The sequence below is a fragment of the Aedes aegypti genome, chromosome 3 (assembly GCF_002204515.2).
Source record: "Aedes aegypti strain LVP_AGWG chromosome 3, AaegL5.0 Primary Assembly, whole genome shotgun sequence".
Taxonomy (NCBI): Eukaryota; Metazoa; Arthropoda; class Insecta; order Diptera; family Culicidae; genus Aedes; species Aedes aegypti.
Genome location: NC_035109.1, coordinates 120,593,740 through 120,618,279, shown reverse-complemented (window position 1 = coordinate 120,618,279; position 24,540 = coordinate 120,593,740). Strand labels below are relative to the sequence as shown.

The following is a 24,540-nucleotide window of genomic DNA, read 5'->3' as shown; positions in this document are numbered from 1 at the left end:
GAATTAAAAGCTGTCCGTAATATGAATCAAAACGGTATAAAATTCATATTCCAATGAATTTCATTAGAACTTTGGATTTAAACCACAAAAGTTTTAGAGAAGCCGATAAAAATATTAACGTTCAAAGAAAACTACGTATATTGTTGAGGTTTTGGCCGCCTTCGAGCCACTGTGCAACCCGCCAGCCAAACGCTTTGCCAATCAACCTCACTCAACCTGCAAAAGTTTACGATCGGTAGATAGCTAGTTAAACAGTACTCGATATTCAATAGGCCTCGCGTCTGACAAAATGGAAACTTGTTTTCCTCTCGTATCACGTCGTGAGGACTGCTTAGTGCAGTAGGTATATCTACGCATACTTAAACGGCTTCATACAATGATCGACAGACAGAACTCCGAGAGTCTCGTGACTGGCACAAAAGCGATATTAGCTCCAATCCATTTGCGTGGGCGTTCGAGCGAAAAAAGAATTCCTCCTGCGCATCCCAACGAGCTTAAAATTCCACTTCTTAAGCCAACCGGTTTCCACTCCATAGGAACGACCTAGGAAATCCAAACTTCGGATCGGTCTCTGTACCATTTTTGGGAAAAAATCATAAGTTTTGCCTGGGTGAAGGTCCTCATGCGTATCTTTCCGTCGCAAAGTCGAGCACCATGAAAACGAAAGAAGAAACGTGTCAATGTCGATGAGGTTCATCGCTAGCAGCAAGCACCCACTCCCAAATCTCGAGCGAGGAGCATATGAATCATGCACGGGAAAAAATCTGATCCCATTATCATGATTTACGAATCATGAAAATTATAAATTGCTCTTGGGACGAAATCATGATTCAGACTCATGATTTTTGAAGCTGAGCTACCACTATCATGATTCAGAGCAACCATTTTCATGAGCTCCAAATCATGACCATGAAAAGCGTTACGCACACGGTGCACCTGTCAAAACGTGTTTAGCAAAGCTTGTGCAAAGCATAGTTGGCTGCGCATTCACGGAAAAGTTGCCCTTTTTTTTAAAAAAAAAGTTCACTTTTATTGCCGGTTTCCTGCGCCGCTGTTGCTCTACTGTCGTTCCTGCTCTACTATTCCGTTCCTGCTCCGTTGATATCGAGCTATTCCGGCTCTGCAGAACTACCGGTAAGTGAAAAAAACGCATGCAATTCAATACAAATGCTGACAATTTTCCACCGTCTTCTCTGTTTAGCCGTTTCATTCTGTTCCTTTCCTGCCGTGGCTGTTGCCCGTTCCAGCTCCTGTGTACCCGTTCCGGCTCCGCATTGAGGGAAAATTCTTCCGGCTTCGCTCTACTAACTACCGGTAAGTGATACAAAATTAATCCATTTTTGCGCCTGTAATCGAAATCCATTTTGACCATTTTCCACCGTCTTCTCTTTTTAGCCGTTTTATTGTCCCAGTGCCACTGTCGCCATTCCCGCCGCGGCTGTTGCCGTCCAATAGGTGCATCCGTTCCGGCTCCGCATTGAGTGACCAGCTCCGCCCTACCAACTACCGGTAAGTGATACAAAATTAATGTATTTTTGCTCCTCTAATCGAAATCAAATATTGACCATTTTTCACCGTCTTCTCTTCCGTAATAAGCTCCCGATTTTGTTGCCGTTCCGGACGTTTCGTTTTCAGCCTTGGCTGGTTCCGCCCAGTAGGTGTTCCCGTTCCGACTTCCCCCACAACTACCGGTAAGTGTTACAAAATGAATCTATTTTTGCATCTGCAATGGAAATCAAATGCTGACCACTTTCCACCGCCTTCTAATTCGTAATTAGCTTCCATTTCCATTGCTGTTTTGGGTGCCCCATTCCCACTCCTACTATCCTGTCCATAATCATAAAGTCGACGTAAGCACTACTGTAGTTTTCAACACAATCTCTGTTGTCTAGCAACAAATAATACAAATTTAAATATTTTTATCAGGCAGACATTCAATCTGCCGCTCCACACATAATTGTCCCATGTTAGTTTTTGACTCTTTCTTTCTGTCTCGACGTTCCTACTAAAATTTGGCCTGCCTCTTCAACTCAGTGTTCCTTTAGCACTTCATAGTAATTAATTGAAGAGATTTCTTTGCCTGCCATTGCACGAATAATTATTGTACATTGTGTGGCAAGCACAATGATAATCTATGCCCAGGGTGTCGAGAAAAATTCTTCCTCGACCGGATCGGGAATCGAACCCGTCGTCTCCGAAATGGCGATCCAAAGCCTTAACCACTACGCTACCTGGAGACCCAAAGTAACTGCATATCAGCCCCATGATGGAATTGAACTGACCAGGAATCATCATAAGGATCTGCTTTCGAGGTCATTCTATTTTTCTATAATTTATTATAATATTCTAACTTCATTGTAACTGTAACTTTATTATCGTACATACATTATTGACCCAATTTTGTCAGCTCCTGTTTGGAGAACATGTTTTGCTCTCCTTTAAAATTTAAACATATTTTTCAACTTTTTATCGCTCTATTTTTTAGTTTTCGAAAGCAGTTTGATGATGAACCAAAAAGATTTGGAAAATTTTTATTTGTAAAATGATGACAGCATAAGATTGTCGCAAAATGGAGCTGACAAAATCGGGTCCATGTTGTATATTGGCTAATTATAAGTGATTTTTCAAACATTTGCATGAATTATGTAGTTTGAAACTTTGATAACGATTTTCTCAATGCCAACTTTTTTCATATGGAACTGTTTTGCAGATACAGGCAATACATTACACAAAAATAATCTAATAAGAAGAATTTGAATGCTTGATACGGCTGACAGGTGAACTGTACATTGCATCCCATTCAAGATATTTGAAAAAAAACATCGTTTATAATAACTCAAACATAGTATTTTATCGAAAGGCACAGAAGTTCGGAAGCATAATGGAGCCGAAGTAGAAAAAACATCGTTAAAAAGTTGAATGCAGTTCTCTGTCTAAGCCAATCAGTTCACAGAACAGAGGTGAGTTATTAAACGAATTAGAAAGTTGGTGATAAAATGATTAAGTGAAGGACTTAGTGAGAATATGGGTGATTGGGTGAGTTAGTGGAGTTTGTGAAAAGTTCAGGGAGAAAGTACGTTAGTAAGAAAGTAAATTGGTTGGTGGGAAATATGTTGATGAGAAAGTGAGTTTGTAAAACAATATGTTGGTGAAAAATTGAGTTGATGAGAAAGTGAGTTCTTAAGAAAGCAAGTTAATAAGAAAGTGAGTTCGTGAGAAAGTTAGTGGGAATATGAGTTATGGAGAATGCGAGTTAGAAAAATATGAGTTAATGAGAATATGAGTTCAAGTCAGTTGATGAAAAATGAGTTGGGAAGAAAGTGAGTTTGTGAGATAATGAGTTGATAATAAAGTGAGTTGTTACAAAGTAAGTTGATGAGAAAATGAGTTGGTGATAAATAAGTTGACGAGAAAGTAAGTTGGTGCGAAAATGAGGTAGTGAGAAAGAGATTTAATGAGAAAGTTAATTGGTTAGAAGGTAAGTTTGTAAGAAGTTAAATTGGGTTAGACTAAGGTGATTTCTAACTCACTTTTCAATCTCATTTTTTCACCAATTCACTTTCTCATAAACTCATCTTCCCGCCAACTCATATTGTAACCAATCCACACTCTTTCCTATAAGCTAACCTTCGTACCAATTCACCAACTTACTAGTTTATTTTCTCACCAACACGTATTCTCATCAATTTACTTTCTTATTGACTCACTTTCCACCACCAACTTTCACCAACTCACTTTTTACCAACTAATTTTCTCTTCAACTTACTATCTTGCCAACTCACATTCTTACAAAATTATTTTTTAACCAACTCATTTTACCCACAACTCACTATCTTATCAACGCACATTCTTGAGTTGAGAAAGTGAGTTAGAAAATAAGCTGGTGAAACGGGAATGGAAAAAAGAAGTTGGTGAGATACTGAGGTGAAGATGAAGTTGAGGAGAAATAAAAATTTTAGTTAAAAAGTAATAGCATAGGCATAGGCATCTTCATAACCTACCCGATGGTCGAAAGGCAATTTCCATTCAAAGCTAATATGTAATGAGAAACATTGAGTAAGTATGGTTTCTTTTGCTTCATTATAAAAATAAGTATTCTGAGTCTAATATCCTTGTTATTCTTTGGCGAGTAGAAGTTTACACGGAATGAAAGTTGTACTTCCAGAGAAAAACAGTTGTATTGTTTGAACAATATCTATATATATAAAAATGAATTTCTGTCTCTGTCTGTCTGTCTGTCTGTCTGACCGCTATAGACTCGGAAACTACTGGACCGATCGGCGTGAAAATTTGCATACAGGGGTTTTTGGGGACGGGGAAGGTTTTAAAGGTAGTTTGGAGCCCCTCCTCTTTCTGGAAAGGGGAAAAATAATGTGTAAAAGTGAAAAAAATATTATTTTTTTTTTTTTCTTTGCAGGTATTCTTCTAAATGAATCACTTGATTGATTCTAAATGTTTCTATATTTACCTTTGGACAAGCTGAGGACCACTCAAAGAGAATTAGTCCGTTTGTTGTATAAAGATAATGATTAAGTGTAATATAATTTTACTTGGGTCTCCAGTTAGCCTAGTGGTTAAGGCTTTGGATCGCCAATCCGGAGACGGCGGGTTCGATTCCCGGTCCGGTCGGGAAATTTTCTCGACTCCCTGGGCATAGAGTATTATTGTGCTTGCCACACAATGTACAAATCATGCAAAGGCAGGCAAATAAAGCCGAAGCCAATTGATAACTGTTAAAGTGCTCTACTACTGTAAAAGTACTCTCTACAACAAGTTGAAGAGGCAGGCCAAGTTCCAGTAAGGAACGTCGAGCCAGTAAGAAGAAGAAGAATATAATTTTACTTGCTTCAAATAAAACTATACCTTGTATTCATAGTGACAGAAGCCCGAATAAATGTAGTTAATATCAGCACAGAAAATCATGATTATCGACCATCTGCATATTCTGGATGTTACACATTCTTCTTCTTCTTCTTTCTGTCTCAAACGTCCCCACTGGAACTTCGCCTGCCTCTTCAACTTAGTGTTCATTAGAACACAATTATATCAATTGTACCACATAATTTATAGCTGCACTTCATAACAAAGTTGTCTTTGAGTATAGTTTTATGCTATATTATTTAATTTCGTATTTACTTTTTCTTTTTTATACAGAACGCAGGTGATATAGAAGGGAGGATCGAGCGGCGACTGAACCATCTCCGCGAAAAATTTGGGGAATCATCGCTACAACCTCAAATTGTAGCAGTGGGCACGAGCAACTCAACAAAAGCAACGATGGTTATTTTTGGCGGCGCGGAGTATATCGCAGATAATATTGTGCATGCTGTATGCATTTGTATGCATATCACTTATGTGCTAAATTTGCGATATACTCCGGACTGCAAACCGCTGTGGCTCTTTGTTCAGTCATACCTGTTCAAAATCCCGGCGTCCATTATTGAACTCCCGAAGAGCACACGTGATTTGCTAAAAGGTATAGATAATTAAACTGGAAGATCGTTTTTTTTTTTCTTAAAATAATCTTTTTTTCAAGTGAAAAGAATAGAATAAATGAATTAAACTCAAAACCCCAAAATATGTTTTAAATAAATGTTGTACTCATAAATAGCTTAAGGTGAAGGTGCAGTGCGTTTACTTTCAAAACTATGCATTTTGCCTCGCGTTTTCTCGAGCACAAATCTGAAAATCTGCCTCAATCTGAAAATGTACCACAATGTTTACTGCGAGTGAGCGAGCAACGAGTTATATTTTCAGCTTCATAGACCTGCTGGATGATCAGATTTATGATCATGGGAATTAGAGCAGAATGAGAGGCGGCCATTGTGATAGCCATTTTTAGATTTCACAAACCATGTCCTTAATCAGACCGTCACACAGTAGTTTAGTCTGCAAAAAATGACAGACAAAACCTCTAGCTCAGTGCTTCCCAAACTGTGCGCCGCGGCGCCCTGGGGCGCCTTAAATCTTTTTCAGGGGCGCCGTGGGCCGATTAAAAGTAAGGCCTGGCAAACCTTCTCAACTAGGGGGGCTGGGGGCAAGAAGGACACCTTAAGATATATAGGTTCAAATCATGGTTGATTAGCACAATTTTTGAAGATTATTCCAGTGTAGGGGCAAGCTCAGCTCTTGTTCTAAATGATGTTATCGATAGATTTCAAAAATATAAGAAACACATGATGATTTGAGATTTTTGAAAATGTCCCTTCTTATGAGGTTTCTAAACGAGGCACGGGGCAAGAGTGCCACTCGTATGGGGCAAGAAGACCACCAGAGCAAAATGCCACAAATTTTGTATATTATTATTTCCTCGCGTAAAGGATAAATTGTAGAGTAAGTAAAGATAAAAACTGAGGGATAAAAGTTGACTTATAGTTAAAAAGTAATTTTACGAAATTAATTTAGTTTTCATCTTATTTGACTGTAACAATAATAGTAAAAATTTTCAGAAACCATTTTGAATGTCCAAGAAGGTTTATTTTGAGTTTATTTAGTAGGAAACATTGATTGAATGCAATATTAAACAAGAAAAATAAAAGTTCATTTGATTTTATATGAGAAAATCGCGGTGTCACTCTTGCCCCATAAGACATACTGTTATAATATATGTAAAATTTAATGTCAAAGGGACTTTTTCGAAAAACATTCCTCACAGCTATATTAAACAATTGAAAATCATCAATACTGTGCGGAAAAACCAATATGTTTTGTATTTATTGGGAGTCAAACCTTGTTTTCCAGTCTAACATTCTTATAATATTTTGAAAATTTTGCGTTGGAGAGTTAAAGACATTTTTCTAGTTTTTTATACTTAACATTTTTAACTGTAATATTTACACAACCCTCAATTAGTACTCTATTTATACTTATCCTGCGTTAAACATCAAAAAATTGATTTGAACTACGTGAAATTTGAGGTGGCACTCTTGCCCCGGGTGTCCTTCTTGCCCCATGTCCCCCTAATTGTATTACATTGATCGAAAGCATCAGACGAAAGTTGAATACGAAAATCGAACAAAGAAGACAATTAAGCTGCTCGCCACATAAGTTGAATGCAACTTTTTGGGAGTGAAAACATTAAGATAGCTTTGAGATATCGCTCACCAGTTCAAAAAAAAAATAATATCTATGTTCAAAGTTTTTCAAATTCCATGTTCCTAATTTATGTTGACAAACATTGTAAAGGTATATACAGTAGACGTTCGGTAACTGCAACATGTTTACGTTTCACTTAGCGAACGAAATTCGATAACTGCAACGACTGACAAACGTCAACAACCCATCAACAAAATGAACGTGAAATTCATTTGACTGTTCATTTGGGCTAACAGGGGCTAACATGGCGCACCATTTTGACGTTTGGTGGTGCGATAATTGGAGAATTGTTGCAGTTACCGGACTTGCAGTTAAAAAGCATTGCAGTTAAACCGTTTGCACCGACCGAACGTCTACTGTAATAGAGTTTTCTGTAGGATTAGTTAGAACTTTCTCAGATTTTATATATTGATGAAGTTCTGAAACAACATCCTCTATAAATGATATCAAATTGTTATTACGCTATAGTCACAACCTTGCTGGTAGGGATCTCAGTAACAAACAGATCTTCAGGCTGGATGGAGTTACATTGTGTTGTTAAAAGCTCCACTATGATTTTTTCATCTTGCTTGCTTGCTCTTCCTCTGTTTACCTGTGTTATACTACACATTTTCATAGAAACGGAAGAATTATGTTATTAATTGTTTAAGAGAATTGCAGCCCTAGGCTGGCTCATTTCTGCGATCATATGTCAAAAAGTAAACTTACCTGGAAAATGCCATAATTTTTATTCTCCTTATCAAAATTAAAGTCACTTAGTTATATCGAGAAGGGGGTTTCACAACACTGGGAGAAACAATTCAACTTTTCTTATTTCTTATTCTGATGCAAAAATGTTAACCATGTTGAAATCTTTCGCAAATGTAAAGACATTTTTATAGCCTCGAATTGAAAGGAATCCTTTGATGATTTTTTTTAAATCCTGCTTCGATCAAAATTTGTCGTTTTTTCTATTTTTATGCTTTTACAATACAAGCGGCGCAAATTTAGCAAGAATTTAAAGTTCACTACAGGATCCAGAAACACCAGAAACTGTGATAGTTCAAAATATAATTTAATATTTTTTGCAGATTCCTATTTTTGTAAAAAAAATGTGCAATTGTTTTTCATATCAATAATTTTATTGAATTATCAAAGAACGTACTTTTTGCAAAAGTAGATTTTGTTCTAGCATGAAAAGTCTGGCAGAAACTTTGTCGAAAATATTCATATTTTTGTATAAAATGATAATAGTGCGCCGCGCTTCTGATAAAAAATGTCAAAGGGCGCCGTGATTACAAAAAGTTTGGGAACCCCTGCTCTAGCTAATCCATATGTAGTTACTAATAGCTGATATAACCAATTAGGAGTACTACAAGCAACTTCTAAAGGTACTAAAATGACAGGTAACTTCTTAAATTTAGTACCATACACTTCTAGTCAAAAGTTTGGGGTCACCCCTTGAAAAACATGTAAAAGTTTTATGGTCATATCTCTGCGAATTTACATCCGATTTCAAATCTTTTAAGCTCATTTGAAAGATAAGGAATGAAACTAATTTTGTACATAGTTGGCAGGCAATATTTTTTTTACATATAATAATAAAGTGTTGGGTCACCCCTTAGTATGAAGCAGTCCATAAAAGTTTGAGTTCTTTTTCGTAAGACTTATAATGAGTACTATTCATTATCCTTCACCAGCAGTGTAGAAATATAATTTTGAAAAAAAAAAATGATAGAGATATGAACGAAAAATTGTTACATTTTTTATGAAAGAGACTCAAAACTTAAGGATTGCAACATACTAAGGGGTGACCCAAAAATTTTATCAATGACATCAGTTGATATTTTTTGGAATACCTTTTTTCCTAGATTTTTCCGCCATGATCTCTTAAAAGTGGCTGAGAGGGTATAGAACTAGGCTTCTATTACAACCTTTATCTCAAAATTTGGTAGGCGCAATTGAAAATATCAAAATTTTGGGTCATTTTTCCATACACTATATGGTCGATGTCCAGTCAGACCGGACCATGTATTTTTCAATGATTTTAGAAAAATGTCCTTCAGGCACTTGGGATATCACATCAAACGCTTTATTTTCTGAAATACCATAGTTCTTTTATGTAATAAAACTTCTCTAACAAAATAGCATCGAAAAGTTCAGAGTTGTCAAAATTGTTGGCTTGTCTACACCTGTCCAAAATATCGTCTAGTTCACTCTGACTTAACACCGACCATATGTAAAAATTATTATCTGCAAACTATGTACAAAGTTTAATTCTTTATCTTTCAGATGAGCCTAAAGGATTTGAAATCGGATGAAAATTCGCAGAGATATCACCATAAAACTTATATATGTCTTTCAGGGGGTGACCCCAAACTTTTGACCGGGAGTGTATGTAGGTACTCTATGTGTAGTAGCATTTACCAAAGAACAAACCTTCATCATTTCAATAAACAAGAAAATAATACAATATTATCTACAAATCACCAAACATGAAAAGTCAACTTTACGCACAATAATAGTTAAAATATTATTCTGTCTTTCACACTACAGTAGTTCTTTACAATAAATGAAAGTATCAACGCAATTTTGTCGTTACATCCTCCTCAGAGTCATTAGCAATGCCCACCAAAAATTATGATTCCAAATTTCAAAAACGTGATTTGGTTTTATGGTGCCAACAAATTCAACCAGAATCATAAATGATGCGCACCCAAAATCATGATTCCAAATCCCAGTATCATGATTTCACTTTATGGTCCGAAAATATAATGATAATCATAAACGATGCGCACCAGAAATCATGATTTGGGATCCTAATGGCATGATTTAGCTGCATGATCCTGTAAAAAACGACCGGAATCATAAACCATGCGCACCTGGAATCATGATTCTAAAGCCTAAATATATGATTTAGCTTTATGGCGCTTGCAAACCCGACCAGAATCATAAAGATGCGCACCGGAAATTATGATTCCAAATCCCAACATCATGATTTAGCTTTATGATTCTGCCCAAAGTATAACGCACTGACTGCGTTACGGGTGCACCGAATCATGATATCATGCTTTCGAATCATGGTGTATTTTCATAAACCGAAAATAGGGCAAGTGTACCATTAGTGGTGCACCTAAGGGAAAACTGCTAAAACACGGTGTTAAGATCATGAAATATATGATTTTAACGTATCATTCGATAGATCCTAAATCCTTCTATCATTCAAATGTATAAAAATCACGATTCATTTGAAATTTCCCTGCAAAAAGCCTTGCACCAATAATAGGAACACTGTTCCTTTAGTGGAGGTATATTTTAAGGATGGTTCCTTTAGTGGCGCAAACCATTGATTTCTTATGGGACCCTCCACTATGGGTACTGATGCACCACTATAGGTGCAAAGGAGCAAAAAAATTAAGCAAAATAATTGTTTTAAATAGTTTTACGGTTAAATTTCATGAATATTATTCGATCACTTGTATCATTTTCGCATCGTACATAATACAAAAATATCACATAATTATTTATTAGCGCGAAACATGCCAAAACACACTACCTCCACTATTGGAGCTACCTCCACTAAGGGAGCGTTTGCCCTACCCTAGGCTCCAGAAATCATGAGTCTTTTTTATGATTTTGGGATCCGATTTTTACCCGTGTGGTCATTGCCGTCTGGCGATCTTCGTGCGGTGCAATTTAGATGGGAAAAGCGAATCTGGGAGTTCCTATACTGCATGTGGAGTATCGAACTTTAATGGTGTTCAAGTGCGGTGAGGGCTGCAATTTGAATGAAGACTGCGAAATTGACTGTTATGTCATGGTAAGCTTATAGTGACGCATGCGCTGACGTGAATGCCTCTTAAATTTCTGGGGATGTATGAGGCATTCCACCAAGTTCGAGTATTGACTTGAACTGTAGGGGGGAAAATGTACTCTGGAAAATGATCAACAATATCGCCAAGCTACTAATCCATTCGGCGATAAATATAAAAAATATGAGAAATGTTTATCATTTTTATATGTACTGTGATCCATCGGGAAATTTAACGATACCTTATGCAAACCAACGGGTTTTATTTTTAATTTGAACTTTGAGTGCAAAAGAGCAACGTGACTTGGTTAGCTCTTTGGCTGTTTTTCTTCGATTCTTCGTCTTTAATCATTATTTTCTCAGTTAAACACTAGACACCCAGAAGTGGTAGCCAACTGACCTTCTAAGAAGCACTGTCAAAAGCATTTCTACCGCTCATTTATTCCGCGCGTAAACATCGCCGGTCCACACGAAACCAGTTCCTCACACCTCGTGTGTTTTTGCATGCGAACCCAATGACCGTGTTTATGTTTTCAACAAAAGTTGAAAACAATCCGCCAACGTTTTTCTGTTCCGCGCTTACACCTAGGTTCTAGGAAATGTGACTCACAACCAAAGGAATTTCCTACAACTCTAGCAGCCGCCCTGGATCGCTAGCACGAGTGCCACCAATTCACTACACTTGGTCCAGAGAGGGAGCAATCACGACACACTTGATCGGATCCCGACAATCTGCAAAATGCAAATCCATCCATCAACGATTAACTGCACACTGGTTATTTCGCTATAACTCGTTTTTTCTTTCGATTTGCGGTTTCCCTAATGATCTGGATATGTACACATAGACCAGTGCTTCCCAAACTGTGCGTGAAACAAATCTTCAGGAGCGCCGCGAGGAGATTCATAACTCTGAAATTTGCTCGAAGTAATATATCTCTTTACTGATCAAGGTGTTGATTTATGGACAATCCGATCATTCGATTATAATAGAGTCATATATGATCGCACGAAGTTGTAGAATATTAATAATAGTGTGTCCCACTGGTGGGGCAAGAGTTCGAGTGTGGGTGTGGCAAAAGTTCGCTGACTGAAACACAAATTACACTGCGGAGCAAGTTTTTATTCTTCTTCTTGGCATTAACGTCCTCACTGGGACAGAGCCAGCATCTCAATTTAGTTTTCTCATGATCACTTCCACAGTTATTAACTGAGAGCTTTCTTTGCCAAAGTTGCCATTTTCGCATTCGTATATCGTGTGACAGGTACGATTATACTCTATGCCTAGGGAAGTCAAGGAAGATCCTGGACCGACCAGGATTCGAACCCAGACACCTTCAGCATGGCTTTGCTTTGTAGCCGCGGACTCTAACCACTCGGCTAAGGAAGGCCCCTAAGCAAATTTTTATTTCAAGCACAAAACTACATCAATTTACTAAATTAAGGGTTGCTGAATCCATTGCCGTTTTCAATAATATCAGAGCAAATATTGAGATATTGACAGTTAAAAATGCAAAATTCGACTATCTTAGTCAACTTGCATGCAAGTTTACCTGCTTGTATGGCAATTTATTTGCTTAATTTGCCGCATAATTCAAACTTCATGTGCAAAACAATACTTATCAAAAAAGTTCATAATACTTTCGATGGTTAAAAGTTATTTTTGGTGGTTCAGAAAATATTTTATTTTACAATAAAAGACAGACGAAGAATTTTGTATGGGTACTGGAAGCATGTTGAAAAAATCGAATAAATATACATTTTATCGTGCAACTTCAATTAAATTATATCTGAATCGAAAGTTTAAGTCCTATATTGCATTCTTGGTTGATAAGAAACCAAAAAAAAGTTTTATAAATAATACTTTAAATCTCATGTAAACTTCAATTAAACCAGTTTTTTTTTTGTTGACGACCTGTAGCTTGAAATTTTACGTGATGGAACATTTCTGAAAACGAAATCATATTCAGCGACCCAAAATCTACAAGAGACGCATAATTTGATTCTTGAGACACGCACGGGGCCCAGATAGCCGTAGCGGTAAACGTGCAACTATTCAGCATGACCATGCTGAGGGTCGTGGGTTCGAATCCCGCTGGTCGAGGATCTTTTCGTAAAGGAAATTTTCTCGATTCCCAGGACATAGAGTATCTTCGTACCTGCCACACGATATACACATGCAAAAATGGTCATTCGGCAAAGAAAGCTCTCAGTTAAAAACTGTGGAAGTGCTCATGAGAACACTAATCTGAGAAGCAGGCTTTGTCCCAGTTGGGACGTAACGCCAGAAAGAAGAAAAGACACTCAAAAATGTCATTTTTGCAATTCCGTTGTTAATCAATCAACTTTTCATTGAGATGTTGATCAACATAACGGCGTACTATTCCTACCGAAAGAAACAGTGCTGAAAAGTGCTACTTTCGGTGCTAAAAATTAGCACTTTTTAATACTGTTTTGGTAGGCGTCAACCGAATAATCCAGTATCTTCATGCCATTAGTGCTTATTCTGCGCGACGTGTGGATCGAGACGAGTCGTTCTCTCAGCGGGTGACGTGAGGAGGCTAATGTTAATCAAATGGTAACGAGTCGACAATTGTCACCTCATTCGACTCGTCTCGCCTCACACGCCGCACAGAATTAGCACAATTGCTCTGATTCTACAAACGTTGTGCGATGTGGTTCCGACACAGGCTGGCGATTTCGATTTAGGATCGGATCGTCCAGCATTTGTAGTCAGCTATCGTTTGTGCTATGTTGTCTGTTCTTTCCTCCAATAGGGAATATAGATATGCATGATTCCGAGGAAAATTGTGACATTCATGGGCAGGGTTGGGAAAAACCTTGAAATTCACTCTACAGTATCCAAGTAAAGCAAATCACAGTCAGCGAAGCCAGTGAAACTCACTACCATCGCTGCTGTAGGAAATAAGCCTTGAAAATAGCAAAACATCCGTTGCTAAGGGCAACCCAAAATTACTGTAGAAAAATGTTCTATTCCCCGGTGCATTTCTCGCATTTAGAGCCTGGAATGACACTTTCATTTCATTTATTTAGTTAACATCTACACAGATAACACTGAATCAACAATTTCACGCCACAATACTCGGTTCGTGGCCGCATCTCTCCATCCTCGGTTCTGCCCCACGCTCGCCAAATCGATACGCACTTGATCCGCCCACCTAGCTCGCTGCGCTCCACGCCTTCATGTACCAACCGGATCCGAAGCGAATACCATCTTTGCAGGGTTGATGCCCGGCATTCTTGCAACATGCCCTGCCCATCGTATCCTTCCAGCTTTGGCCACCTTCTGGATACTGGGTTCGCCGTAGAGTTGGGCGAGCTCGTGGTTCATCCTTCGCCGCCACACACCGTTCTCCTGCACACCGCCGAAGATCGTCCTAAGCACCCGACGTTCGAAGACTCCAAGTGCTTGCAGGTCCTCCTCGAGCATCGTCCACGTTTCATGCCCGTAGAGGACTACCGGCCTTATGAGCGTTTTGTACATGGTACATTTGGTGCGGGCGTGAATCTTTTTTGACCGCAGCTTCTTCTGGAGGCCATAGTAGGCCCGACTTCCACTGATGATGCGCCTCCGTATTTCACGGCTAACGTTATTGTCAGCCGTCAGCAAGGATCCAAGGTAGACGAACTCGTCGACCACCTCGAACGTATCCCCGTCTATCGTAACACTGCTACCTAGGCGAGCCCTGTCGCGCTCGGCCCCACCAGCTAGCATGTACTTTGTCTTGGCCGCATTCACCACCAGTCCAACTTTTGCTGCCTCGCGTTTCAGGCGGGTGTACAGGTCTGCCACCTTTTCAAATGTTCGGCCGACGATGTCCATATCATCCGCGAAGCAAACAAATTGACTGGATCTCGTAAAAAACGTACCCCGGCTGTTAAGCCCGGCTCTCCGCATAACACCTTCTAGCGCAATATTGAACAACAGGCACGAAAGTCCATCACCTTGTCGTAGTCCCCGGTGGGATCCAAACGAACTGGAGTGTTCGCCTGAAACCTTCACACAATTTTGCACACCTTCCATCGTCGCTCTTATCAGTCTCGTGAGCTTCCCGGGAAAGCTGTTCTCGTCCATGATTTTCCATAGCTCTACGCGGTCGATACTGTCGTATGCCGCCTTGAAATCGATGAAAAGGTGATGCGTTGGGACCTGGTATTCACGACATTTTTGGAGGATTTGCCGTACAGTAAAGATCTGGTCCGTTGTCGATCGGCCGTCAACGAAGCCGGCTTGATAACTTCCCACGAACTCGTTTACTACGGGTGACAAACGACGGAAGATGATCTGGGATAGTACTTTGTAGGCCGCATTTAGAATGGTGATCGCTCGAAAGTTCTCACAGTCTAACTTGTCGCCTTTCTTGTAGATGGGGCAGATTACCCCTTCCTTCCACTCCTCCGGTAGCTGTTCTGTTTCCCAGATTGTGCCTATCAGCCGGTGCAGACAAATGGCCAGCCTTTCCGGACCCATCTTTATGAGTTCAGCTCCGATACCATCCTTACCAGCAGCTTTATTGTTCTTGAGCTGGTGAATGGCATCCTTAACCTCCCTCAAAGTGGGGGCTGGTTGGTTTCCATCTTCCGCAGTACTGACGAAGGCATTTCCTCCGTTGTCCCGTCCTTCATTGCCTGTGCTCTCAGCACCATTCAGGTGCTCGTCGAAGTGCTGCTTCCACCTTTCGATCACCTCACGCTCGTCCGTCAGAATGCTCCCATCCTTATCCCTGCACATCTCGGCTCGCGGCACGAAGCCGTTGCGGGATGCGTTGAGCTTCTGATAGAACCTACGCGTTTCCTGAGACCGGCACAGCTGTTCCATCTCCTCGCACTCCGTCTCCTCCAGGCGGCGTTTTTTCTCCCGAAAGAGGCGGGTCTGCTGTTGCCGTTTCCGTTTATAGCGTTCCACGTTCTGCCGGGTCCCTTGCTGCAGCATGACCGCCCGCGCTGCATTCTTCTCCTTCAAAACCTCCTGGCACTCCTCGTCGAACCAATCGTTCCGTCGACTCCGTCCCACGTACCCGACGTTGCTCTCAGCTGCATCGTTGATGGCTGCTTTTACTGTTCTCCAGCAGTCCTCAAGAGGGGCTTCGTCCAGCTCACCCTCTTCCGGTAATGCAGCCTCGAGTTGCTGCGCGTATGCCGCTGCGACATCCGGTTGCTTGAGCCGCTCTAGATCATACCGGGGCATGACACTTATGATTTAAAAAATTCATGCACCCAACATAGGCTACTTGATGAGATTCACGTTTTTGGAGTGAGTTTCTCGTAATTCAAGCCTACTACTATTATCATTCCCAGCAATGTTCATGGGTACTACTGTATCACAGCCTACGCGATTGAAAAATACTGAATTGATAGTACGCATGGCTGTATGCCCATGTGGGTTTTCTTGAAATGTTTGTTTGTGCTTTCAAAGTTCATCCAGTTGAAACGGCATTTTTTGAAAGAGCAAAAATGTTGTATTCAACTTGTTGTAAAATGATGATTTTTTTCAGCACGCGTTGTATTTATCCAACGAGGCTTGTACAACTCGTGCTGAAAAAATCATCATTTTGCAACTTGTTGGATAAATAACTGTTTTGTTACGTCCTGCCAAGTCACCCAGTTCCTTCAGATGTGTGGCGTAGTGAAGTGTGGATTAAGCAGCTAAGGTAATTGGATAATAATTATAATGTTGCAATTAATATTTTTTCAACTAAACTGTATTTCTTGCAGCATGAACAAAGCTTCATCTGTATCCAGCCCGCCGATATGCATCGTTTCACTGTGAAGGCCACTTCAGTACCCTGATTCGGAAACATCGAAGGAAAAGGCCCGAATTTATTATTTTTTACTTTTTTTCTCGATTAAAAAGCAACAAAACACAACAAAAATCCCGAATCGATTACCGAATAGTCAGCTGTTCAGATTTCAGTAAATAAATTACCGAATTCGGTAATTTATGTCAAGTGTGTAGTTAAAAACAGCAGTTTTTCGCAAAACTAAGGTGAAATGGGAAATTTTTGCATTATGATTTCCCATGGTTTTGGAGGATGCTCTGCTGGAGGTATCCAGCGATGATTTCCTTTAAAAGAATTCATTATAGAAATGAATGCATTAACTACAACTCGTATAGTGTCCAAATAGATTAGTTTGAAAAATAGTTTAACCAACTAAATTTATTAGACAATTCCTTAGAAATTTCTTACACAACAGAAAGCGAGATTTTTTGCCAAAAAATAAGGTTCAATCCGTAACAGCTCTTTTTAAGAAAGTTTCACCTGGCTATGTTTTTTTTTTTATTTCAGCAATAAATTCATTTCATTTTTTTAATGTAATTTCATATAAATAAACTCAAAATAGAAAACTTACTATGCTAGCTTAGCTTAGCTTAGACTGACTACACATATCAATGGTTGCTATTCCGTGATTGACCGAAGTCAGTGAAAATGCACAAAGAATCAACTAGAAGTTCGGCTGGGATTGGCCATAATCTTCTTCAATGTGCATAATTCAGTGCCTCTATTTATACAGGGTCAATAACGGCGCCGGCCACGTCCTTGCAGTCAGGTGGGATTGGGGGAAGGAATGTTAGTGTGTAACCTTTGCTTTTTGGAGACCGTGTTTGCCTCTGCATCTCCACAAAGGTTACTGGGAGGGATGTTTGTTAATGGGGAGGATCGTTGGGTCACAGGATTCACTTTGATAAGCGATTAGACCATGATAAACAATGATTTGTGAGATATATACATGCTTATACGTAAATATAATATTTTCATTTGATATGAACAATTTCTATGTAGAGGAAAATTATGCCGACACTTGAGGTGACGAACCATTCAAAGTTTGTTGAACAAATACCTAAATGTAACATTCCTACATCTGTCAGGACGAAAGCATATGTTGTTATATTTTACTCATTTGAAAAGAAACAAAAAACTCGATTGGTTGGGACATCATGGAACACTTTTATTCTTATGCTGACACTTACCGTGGCGAACCATCCAAAGTTTGTTGAATAAAGTGAACCTTTCGCAAGTCTACACTTGTAGTGTCGAACCATTCAAAGTTTTTTTTAATTACAAAAATAAAGGTATATAAGAGGTGTTCTGAAAAAAAATGTTAAACATAAATAAATCATGAATCAGAGTTTGTGTCGACACTCACAGTGACGAACCATCCATAGTTTGTTGAAAAATCATATTTACATCCCACCATTGTAACGATTGAATGTGCAGTCATACATATTTTATAGATTAGAAATAGTAGCATGAAACGAGCTCACCAATTGATCCGTTATCCTTGACTGAGCAGCCACAATCCACTTTCGGCTTCACTCGTTTGCTCGGCTATAAAAAAGCACTCAGGAAAAAAAAATAAGCGCGCGACCCAAAAAGAATAAAAAAAAACTGTTCGGGCTTTCTTGACGCACTGCCCAGGAGCAAGCGTCAAGGTCGAAGGATCAAACAGAACTAACCGATCGCGGCACTTTTTCACTTTCTTCAACCGAACTCACCGATCACGCCACTATTTCACTTACTAGACCAACGCGCGACATGTTTGATCCTGCCCTCGTCGCTCGCCCCGGCAAAAGCAAGTGTCAAGGTCGAAAGATCAAACAGAACTCTCAAAATAGAAAACTTACTATGTAACAAATTCTTAAGCAATTCCAAGAATTATTAGACTAAATTCCGACAGATCTTTTTGAAGCCACCCTTTATTGATGAATTTAAGAATAATCAAATTTCTCAAGTAATATCCAGGGATGGCTTCAGAACGTTTGATTTATTTTCTTGGAAATTAATCATATAATATTGTGTAATTTGTTCATATTTTCAAAATGAATTAACCAAAACCATTACTTCAAAATGAATAAATCAAACCATTACTTAATTACTTAACTTTTCAAAAGTTCAAATCATATACTGAGACATTTCGCTGGTTATTCCACCAGAAATACTTTAATGAATTCCTACAATTAGTTTTCCCAAAAATTTTAACAAAAATTCTTTCGTGAAGTTCAACGGAAGTTCTTCTGGAATGTGTTCAAAATACAGCACCAATTGCGTTTATGTTTTTTTAAGTATAGGAATTCAGACTTTACAAGAATTATCTACGAAAAATGTTTTTAAAATGTATCTTGTAAGAATCTTCAGAGGAAATTTGTTGAAAATACCCAGGAATACTTTTGCTTGTGGAAATTGTGGAGAAACATTTAGCAAAATAGTTTGGAAGGGGGATTGCTTTATTAGGATATTCAAAAAAAGGGCCTCCCTCAAAACAATTTTTATGAAATATTTTTATAAATTCTTGATTGAATCCACCCATTGAACACAAACTCGTATACGAAAACGCATAAGTGTACAAAAGAGGAGGCGATATACGTACATGCACCATAAGGCTGCATCCAAGCTGTACGTATATCACCTCCACCTTTCTACTCTTATATACCATCATATACGATGGTGTGTTTACTGGGCCATATTTTGGGATTGAATTCCTGTACAATTCCAGGGCGGAATCCCCAAAGGCTTTCTTGCAGAATTCTGAAGAACTCAGCAGTCAAGAAAGGAATTCTGCTAGATTTCAAAAATAGTTTTAAGAGAATATTCTGATGGAACTTCTGAGAAATTTGGTTTTTTTTTTTGTATTCATTAGCGAGGGTTTGATTATCTTTTAATTCATCACCTCTAGAGAAAACATTATAAATTATCACTTATCTTTCGTTGTCCATTTGTTGTTTTTAAATTAAATTTGTTATTCCTACCTACTTCCGCACATGTTTCCATGCTCCAAAAGTTAACTGCTATTGTCTGAAAATCCATAAGGAATTTCTCAATAATTTTTAAAAATAATGCAGAAAAAATCTCCAAGTTTTAAATTCAGTGAAAACTTACATTACGAATTTTACCATAAGACATCTTTGGCAATGTTCTTATAAAAAATGCCTATATTTTTACGTTTTTCTCCTACAGTTATACTTCAATAATAAAAAATTCCCTCCAAAAAATTTTGTTTGGAAATTTCTGCAAGTAAGTAACCAATTACACCAATTTGTACTCCATAGTGTCATGAAAAAAATCTAAGGTGTTATAAACAAATATCTTCAGCAAACAGAAAAAAACGAAGAAAAGGAACAATACTTTTTGTAGTAAATTCTACAAAAACCACTGGTTTTTCTATGATGTAAATATTCAGAAAATTCATCAAAAAGCTTTAGAAATACTACGGCATTTGCTCAACTTTTCCTACAAAAATTTATTATTTTTTCTCGAATTCTATTTAAGCTCAAATTATCCAACACATTTTTACTCTAGAAATCTAATAAAAATTGGATATGGATATGAAGTGATTAATAAAATAATTTACAAAGAAATCTCTTAAAAAAATTGAGATATTCATGAAGTAGCTTTTGAACCAAAAATGGAGAGTCGATAGATTTCTTGAACCTTAAATAATATCTAATGGGAATTTTGTTTTTTTTTTTTTTTTTCATTTGAGAAATTCAAGAACGAATTGCAAAATGCTTGAATTAATCTGTTGAAAATTTCTCTAAAAAATTCTCAAAATAATCGCTAGTACTGTTTGAAGTTACTAAAATCTGTGAAAAATACTTTGATGGAACAAGTTCTTAAAAAATCTTTGAACCAATTGGTAGGGAGATTTGTAAGTATTTCCGCGGAAGAGTTTCTGAAATAACATTAGAAAGCATTTCGTAAGAAACTTTATGCTTGATTTTTTTTCAAGAATTTTTGAAATACTATTTTTGAGAGAGTTATGAGGAATGAGGTTAGCAACATCAAATTCATTTTAAACGAAATTTAACGAAACACTTGAAGAATTTTCTGTGAAAAAATGCAAATCGATCTGCGAAGAACTTCTCTGAGAAATCGCCAAGAATATTTTCCCAATTGAATCCTGTTCAATTGCTTACGAATATCTTGTGGAATATTAGGTGCAATCCTTAGAGTAAAACCTGGAAGAATAAGTGTGTTTCTATTTTATGAAGTACATCCAAAAAAAATGCTGCTGCAATTTTTTGAAGCAATCCAACAGGTTTTTTGAAAGATTTGTTGAAGGAAGCTGAAGAGAAACTTTAGGAAAAACTTCATAGGCAAAGTTCGAAAAATACCTGTTTTTGAAGCGTATCAATATCCGAGTTTGATTGTCGTTCGTTCCCTGTCTTTTTTCCCCTCCAAATTATCCTCTTCCCGTTGTGTCTCTCACAAACCGTTTCTGTTTAGTTTCATTACATTACATCCTGTCCCATCAAGCTTCATGTGCTTAGTAGTCTAAGTAGCTCAATAAATCCCGAAAAATCCTTTTCTTTCCTGTTGTATGAACCTAACCTTAAAGCTTCCCCAAACTAACATAATTTTTAAAATAAATACAAATAATGTAATAAAAAAAAGATTACGGCTCTATTAAGGCCTGCGGCACCCGAGCCCACCCAATAAACGAGACAAGTAAAAAAAAGTTGGAAAATTATGTATTTATTTTGCTTGGTGATCTTGAATTTCGGTGAGACTCCTAGAATTTCTTGTAATATTTCTTGGAAAATTCGTTTGTTATTCCAGAAATTTGTGAACAAATTACTAATGAACTAATAATATTTTAAACTAACAATTGGAAATTATATGTAATAAGTACTTAGAGAACTTTAATGGAGAAATGTTCAAAATAATTTCAGATCAGAATAGCCTAAATAAACCTCATAAAAAATCTGTTGAATAGTAGCTACTAATCCCGGCAATGATTTTCTGTGGAAATTCTAGGAAGAACTCAGTTAAAATTGGTAATGGAGTTTTTGGAGAAAGCACTGAAAAAGTTCGGAAATAATTTATGAACAAATCCCCATGAGACAAATAATAAACAAATAAAAATCAATACAAATTTAAGTGAAGTATAAAATTTATAAAAATTGGTATTTTGACGACATTACTTCTACAAAACAAGAATTTATTAGGCCCCCGTAGGCCCCCTCGAGAAAAAAATCCTAACTACGCCAATACGCGTATCTGTCAATAAATACAAACAAATTCCAAATGGTATAGTACTAAATTCGGTTTTCATTTATGTTTAAGTATTTTACTAACCACCATAACATTTATTGTTTCTTTTGAATTGAGCTAGAAATCTTGAAAAGAAACTTTTACACCTGTCGAACGTTTGCCCCACTTTACTTTATACTACGACACACAAAAAATAATTATCAATCTTTAAGAAAATTCCATTTCGCCCCCAGTTTTTTTTTTTTTTTTCATTTTGGTGCCCCCCGCCATTTTTAGAAAACCACTTAGGGCATCATGATATCAAAAAGTTTGGGAACCTCTGTTGTAGACTACAGTAGCTTTGAACGATGCAGTCCCAGCAGTACAGTGCGATGCGCAGTTCATTTGTACCTTGTTCATGCTCCACCGAATCGTGCAACAAACTGAAAAGGAGGACATTCCTGTCTGGTGCAATATATCCCCTCTTTACCCCGGCAACAACAACTGCCAGCAGTCATTATCGAAACAGTACTGATGAATCCTGATGGCGCATTCACTACCAGGATTTTTTTGCATTTTCAAATGCCATCACAGTTGGTCTGGAACAAATTATATGATCAACAAACTATATGATCAACAAACTATCAAGGAGTTTTATTCATTCATATTTTCAAACAATCATAACACATAACACTTAAAAAAACAATAATCGACCACTTGTTAAACAAACATTTCCAGCTAGTTATATTTCAAACTTCACAACTAGATTGCGAGTAGTGTTTGATCCATTGATTCTGTTGCATGCTTCTGTGCTTTATGCTCACGTATTCATTTAAAATTATTTCTTTCTTCTTCTTTCTGGCGTTACGTCCCAACTAGGACAAAGCCTGCTTCTCAGATTAGTGTTCTCATGAGCACTTCCACAGTTATTAACTGAGAGCTTTCTTTGCCGATTGACCATTTTTGCATTTGTATATCGTGTGACAGGTACGAAGATACTCTATACCCTGGGAAACGAGAAAATTTTCTTTAAGAAAAGATCCTTGACCATCGGGATTCGGACCCACGACCCTCAGCCCCTAAATTATATCTTTATCGTTTTCCAAAACAAATCCCTTGAACAACCCTTTTCCATAGCCAAACTGCCAGTGTTTTTTTTTTTTGTGGAAGTGCAGATGACTCCTCGGCTTCCGTAAAGCAAGTAACACGTCAACGTTTCCGTCCTATCCCCAAATTGACCTGCATTCGTACGCTGCCAGCACCGCTATTGTTTGTTATGATAATGAGAGCACCAGTACATACACATGGAGGATGTTACTGATCCTGAGTACCGCATGTTGGTTCCCTGTGTAAGTATAGCTGTTCTTGCAATAACGGAGTAGCAACTGCGAGCGGTCAATCATGTGCATGCTCATGCTTTCAAACTGCACGAAAAGAGGCACTTTCATCGTTAACCTTTGTGTATGTCGTTTTATACTAACGCCATCTGCAGGTCTTGTTGCAAGCAGTGTTGATACACGCACACTTATATCTCATTCAATGAGCTCTTTTGCGAGAGCAAACTCATTAGAGATGTGCTTCGCAAATCTCATACTTGAGATATTCATACAAAATCACTCAATCACATTCAAGCCATCAGAAATGATTCAGGCGAGAAGCCCGTCAAAACTGAAAACCGAATGTTTCTGTTTACGTATGAAAGGATTACTATAATTCTACCAGACTAACAACAAGATATTGCTTTATGCGAGAAAACTGACGAGTCAAACAGATGAGTCAACTCATTCATGATTTTCACTCATAAATCTCGTGATTTATAAGAATATGAGCTTTCCACAACACTGGTTACAAGAAATAGTTTTTCCAACATGCTCACAAGATTATGATAACGTGACTGGCGTGGATTTCGAAGATATTTTCTTCTAGTGTTACGTCTGTTTGTCTGTGCTACTATGTTGGTTTATTTCTAATCAGGTTGTTCTGCATCAATTTTTCTATTGTTGTATCAAGATGTTCATTATTTACCACCTATAATGAAGTCCAACAGCTGTTTGATTTTTATATATTAACGTAATTGGAGTGTGATGGCCACGGATGCATCGTTCTTCTATTTGATATAGGTATGTGACCTTAAAACCGATCGTCATGCAACAGATTGGTTCCTTTGATAAATAAACACATCAAAAGCTTCAACTGGAATTTTAACAGTGTTCAATACAAATTCACCACTGACTGGTTCGGATCAAAACCCCCTAACGGATTGACGGCACACACGAACGAAAGGAAAATCTGTCGGTTTGTCGTTTGATTGAAATACCGCACATTGTCCACCAGACAGTGTTGGACAATACAGTTGCAACTTTTTCGAATTTTCATACAGAATTGATTTGACGGAAATTTATACAGCTCATCAGACATAACTTGAATTTCAACATATATTTGAAGCAATTTTTCCAATCACGAGTTCAGAAGAAATAACGATTTGAATAAAGCGAAGTTTTAAAAATTAAAAAAATGGAAGATTTTCTTCATGATATCTTTAGCAAAGTTATAGATTTTGACGAGATGATTAAGGTTGCTAACCACAATTTTTGTGTAGAACGTTTAGAATTTAAGATGAATTGATAAAATTGAAATCAATTCACCTTAAATTTTAAACGCTCCACA

The 24,540-nt window shown here is 37.8% G+C and overlaps 1 protein-coding gene and 1 long non-coding RNA gene across 2 annotated transcripts in view; one reads left to right on the top strand and one right to left on the bottom strand.

The window, feature by feature from the left end:
* The window catches only part of LOC5566878, a 304,696-nt gene that overhangs the window by 222,509 nt on the left and 57,647 nt on the right, over positions 1-24,540 (bottom strand). The window lies entirely within an intron of this gene.
* Positions 736-5,490, top strand: LOC5567195. Its single transcript, XR_002502218.1, has 5 exons — positions 736-1,134; positions 1,202-1,314; positions 1,396-1,509; positions 1,597-1,691; positions 5,155-5,490. It is a non-coding gene; the product is annotated as an uncharacterized LOC5567195 (long non-coding RNA).